Source organism: Drosophila nasuta, unplaced genomic scaffold (assembly GCF_023558535.2).
Source record: "Drosophila nasuta strain 15112-1781.00 unplaced genomic scaffold, ASM2355853v1 ctg127_pilon, whole genome shotgun sequence".
NCBI classification, from domain to species: domain Eukaryota; kingdom Metazoa; phylum Arthropoda; class Insecta; order Diptera; family Drosophilidae; genus Drosophila; species Drosophila nasuta.
The window spans coordinates 10,314-15,443 of record NW_026869371.1 but is presented as its reverse complement, the minus strand read 5'-3'; the positions used below and the strand labels follow the sequence as shown (position 1 = coordinate 15,443).

General features: G+C 39.8%; 1 pseudogene; it reads right to left on the bottom strand.

Moving 5' to 3' along the window:
• Positions 1-507: 507 nt before the first annotated feature.
• LOC132797513 (longitudinals lacking protein, isoforms F/I/K/T-like) lies at positions 508-3,179 on the bottom strand (annotated as a pseudogene).
• Between the last annotated feature and the right edge of the window lie 1,951 nt (positions 3,180-5,130).

Sequence of the window (5,130 nt, the reverse complement as noted above, 5' to 3'; positions counted from 1 at the left end):
CCCGGTACTGAATATCGCGAAATTCATGTAAAACCTTTTAGTTTTTCTACCTCTTCTGTGTTGAGATGTTCAAGTCTGAACTCATTACACTCTTTTAATTCATCTTCGATTGCGAAGTTGAATGGCCTATCTTCGGTCAAGGGTGGATTTGCACAATCTTCTGTGTAAGTTTCTTCAGAATTTTCTTCTTCGTTTTGAAATGTAAATTTATATTCTCCTAATGTAACTGTGCCATCTTCGTAATCAATTTGGGATTTACTGGCTTTTAAGTATTCTCTTCCTAATAGCATATCATAATTTTCAGAGAAATTATGAATGTAAAATTTTGGTTTGTAGGGCAAAGTCTGCTGGGACCAAAAGTATACTTTCTGACAACTCGGTAGTGCCATTAATTGTTTGAACATTGATTGGATTTTTATAAATTGGAAAACTGAAAGTATTTTTTAGTTTTTGTTTCGCTTTTGTTGCTGCTGTTCTTTGTGTTTGCATTTTGTTTTATCGTTTTTGTTTGTGGTACTCACTGTCCTCAGTTCAACGGCTTAGATCTTACGTCCCCGCTTGCTCTCTAGTTGGGGCTTCTCTGGATGATGCTTGCGCACATGGACACCGAGATTGCCACGCTGCTTGGCCTTGTAGGTGCAGTAGGGACACGGATGACACGGCTCCTTGCCACCGTACTCGACATTCTCGTGGCGTCGCAACGTCGATTTCCAGCGATACTTTTGCCACAATGACGGCACACATAACGCGACTCCGGGTCATCGCAGGGACCCAATGAGGAGTCGCTCAACGAGTTCATAGGTCATGCCACTGGGATCGTTGCCGGCATCGGATTCCTCTTTCATCGGTCGCGTTGTCAAGATGGTGTAACTCTTGCTCGAATCATGGACGCCCAGCTCTTCGGGTATGATCGTCTCGACGCCATCATCATCGTCAGCCTGCAGTTGGATGTGATGATGCTGATGCTCCTGTTGATCCTGTGACTCCTGTTGCTCATGTTGCACCTGAACGGTGCCCTGATGGATGTGATGCGTCTGCAGCTGTGTGGCATGAATGTGATGCGTGTGCGTCTGCTGATCGTGCTGATGCACCTGCAACTCTTGCGGCTCATGCTCGATCGTTGTGATGTGCGTCTCACCGCCCGTCGTCTGCATGTGCTCCGTAATCTCGGATGGAGCGAACCCGATGCCAATCTTAGTGCCATCCGGGCAGCTCAATGTCATCGATTTCCGCATACTTCACCAGATCACTGATGATCGCCGCCGATGCATTTGGATTGTTCAAATCGATTTCGCTAATCTCATACTTGGTGCCATCGGCGAGCTCATGATGCTGATGCGGTATCGCCTCGTGGGTCTCCACAATCTGCAGATTGCTCACAGCCGGCGCAATGATCTTGCCACGCGAATATCGAATACGCGACGCAATGTTTGGCTCCGCAGTCCCACCAAATTGATCGTCTGTCCCGGATGTGCTGTGATTATGCTTTGTACTTGCTGCGCAGTCGTATGCAACTGCTGATGATGTTGCTGCTGTTGTTGTTGTTGCTGCTGTTGCTGATGGTGTTGCTGCTGCTGCTGCTGCTGATGGTGATGATAATGCGATGTCTGCGGCACCTCTTCAATGTGCAACGTCTGATGCTGCTGCTGCTGTTGGTGTTGCTAATGATGTTGCTGCTGCTGTTGATGATGATGTTGCTGCTGCTGCTGCTGCTGCTGTTGCGACTCTTGTGGCACGTGCTGTATGATGTGGTGCGGATGTATGATCGTGGTTGTGCCACTGCTGCCGCTGCCACCGTGCGTCGCAATGGTTGTGGAGGTCGGGATGATTTTCTTAATGTTGATGAGCTCTCAAAGTATGACAAATATAACCAATTAGTAAGGAGTAAATATTTTAAAAAGAAAATGTTTAAATAACAAAAAGTTTAAATAAGAAAAAGTATAAATAAAAATAAATATAAATATGAAAACATAAAATTAAGATAACAAATATAAATAAGGAAACGTGTTATATAAAAAGAAACAATTTTTCTACAACTTTATTTTGAAAAGCTAATTTTCTTAGGAGTTTTGTTCGTAATCTGATAAACATAAAATGAAATAACCCGATTATTCTATTCCTATATGCATAAAACTGAATACCTTAAGTTTTGTTTTTAGTTTTACAAAAAAGATCCTAATATTCTAATCCTTTATTTATAAAACTAAGTTGTTTGGGTTTTGTTTAGGACTCTAAATTTCTTAAAAAAACAAGTAAAAGCTACAGTCGAGTGTACTCGACTGTGAGATCTACTACCCATTTTGAATAAAAAGAAATATATTTTGCGGTATTTTCTCAAAATATACCAAATATACTAAAAATACTAAAAAATATACCAAATGGTATGTTTGGTATATCGATATAGTACACCATTCAAAATATACCATAGGCGGCACAATGTACCAGATTGTCGGCCAAAGCAACTAAGAGCCCTAGTAAGTAGGCGATTTTGCCCATACGAAAGTATTTCTTTAATAACGGTCAGACGGACAGACGGACATGGCTATATCGTCTCGGCTGTTGACGCCTCGTTCTATTTGTTACATAAATTTCCTGCCGGCACAGAGTTATAATACCCTTCTACCCTATGGATAGCGGGTATAAAAATGCGAATATCACCAAGTGAACAAATATTCGAATTTGTATCACTAAATGAATTTAAAACAAAGGGGCAATCGAGTACTCGAAAAGTAGATATAACTATTCTACAAAAGGTGATAATCATTGAAAAAACGACTAAGCTCAAATTAAGGAAATTTTGACAAAATTCCATGACGATCACACTGGTATTGCGCGAACCCAGTTAAAAATCAAAAGATTTCATTATATGCCACAAATGATCAAGACAATATCAAAGTTTGTAAAGACTTGTTTGAAATGCCAACAAACCAAAACAACAACACATACCAAAACACCATTAACATTGACACCAACGCCAGCAACAGCATTTGATACCGTTTTAATTGATACCATTGGTCCATTACCGAAATCGGAAGACGGAAATGAGTATGCAGTTACAATCATATGCGATCTAACTAAGTTTTCAGTCACTATTCAACACCGAATAAAAGTGCTAAAACAGTTGCAAAGGCTATATTCGAATCATTTGTATTGAAGTACGGTCCAATGAAGACGTTCATTACGGATCAAAGTACAGAATACAAAAATTCACTTATAAATGAATTATGCAAATATATGCATATAGAAAATCTAACATCTAGCGCTCACCATCATCGAAACTCTAGGAACAATAGAAATAAGCCACCGAACTTTCAATGAATATATACGTTCATATATATTAGTTGACAAAAGTGATTGAGACATTTGGTTACCATATTTCACTTATTGTTTCAATACAACACCCTCAATAGTTCATGACTGTTGCCCATATGAACTAGTATTTGACAGATTACTAAGACAATTTAAAGATTTCAGTAAAAATAAACAAGACAGACCCAATAAACAACGTAGAAGACTATTCCAAAGAACTAAAATGTAGACTAGAAATGTCATACAATAGAGCTAGAAGAATGTTAGAATGAATGTTAGCAGATAGAAAATTAAGATACGATAGGAATACAAATAATTTTGATTTAAAAATAGGAGATAAAGTATTGCTTAAAACAGAAACAGGTCATAGTTGAATGTATAATAAATACGTAGGTCCTTACGACGTATTAGATATAGGATTTAATGACAACATAACTATTAAAATACGGAATAAGAAACAACAGGTAGTACACAAAGATAGGCTAAAAAGCAAAAAATAGATTAAAAAAACGGTCTGATCAGCCAAAAGAAAAAAAAATAAAGACATAAATATGTTTCAACTTTAATAATTTAAAAAATGTTTTGTATCCTTTTATTCATTTAAAACTTAATATCATCAATCAATTCAATTCATTAATATTAATAAATATAATTATATATACTAGTATGATACAATTATGATATAATTGATAGAAAACTACTTCACTTCATAACGTTATTTTTCAAAAGGAGGGAGGTGTAGTATGTGAATGTATCAAGGGTACACTGTACCAATAACTAAACAGCAACACTGAATTGTATGTCATAAATAAGCAAACTCAAGTGGACGTGAAATACGATCAGCGCTGGCTCAATTCCTCAAGAACGAGAATCGTTTGTCAAGAAACGATTCTTTTAAAAGATATCAGTACAATGCCTTTCTCCAGGGTACGTGGATTTGGGTCATATGACACCCATATCGCCACAGGCGATTGTCACGACTCTAACTTCTATCTGCGTCATGATGATTCAAACCACATAGCACCACAACGAAGGTGCGGGTCGTTTTTTAACGCTTCTTGTCCATCCTCAAATGGCCAGAGTCTGAATGATATTCTTCATTCAGGGCTCATTCTCAATCCGATCTCACTTTGCAGATCCTAAAATGGCGATACTATCGGTATGTGTTCAATGCGGACATAACGAAGATGTGTCGCCAAATCCTCATTGACTCGAAGCACACACAGTTCCAACGAATTCTGTTTCATACGTCGGACGGTGAGATACGTGAACACAGTTACATTCGGTGTCAACTGTGCGCCTTTCCTGGCCCTACGAGTCCTCCAGCAACTTGCTGAAGACATACGCTTGGAGTATCCTCTTGCAAGCCGAGTCATCTCCAGCAGCATGTACGTGGACGACGTGCTAGCTGGGACACACCTAAGGAAGAGCCATCCGAACCAGTGCGGAAATGTGTGCAGCCCTGGACAGCACTGGCTTCCCGCTGAGGAAGTGGACGTCGAACAATAAGAGCGTGCTGAAGGATATCCCAAAGACCACCTACTTCGAGAAGACTTCCTAGAACTCGAGGACTCTAGTACGGCGAAGCTCACGATGACGACCAGAAGTTCTTTATGCCAGCAAAAGTTGCCCATCAGGACTCCTACACGAAGAGGGAATTACTTTCGCAGATTGCAAAACTTTTCGACCCAGCCGGGTGGCTGGCCCCTTTCGTTATCCGAGCCAAGATCTTCATGCAGGGGATCTGGCTGAAAATGATCGAATGGGACGAAAATTTACCCGCGGAACTTTTACTCCAATGGAAGGACTATCTCGGGAGCT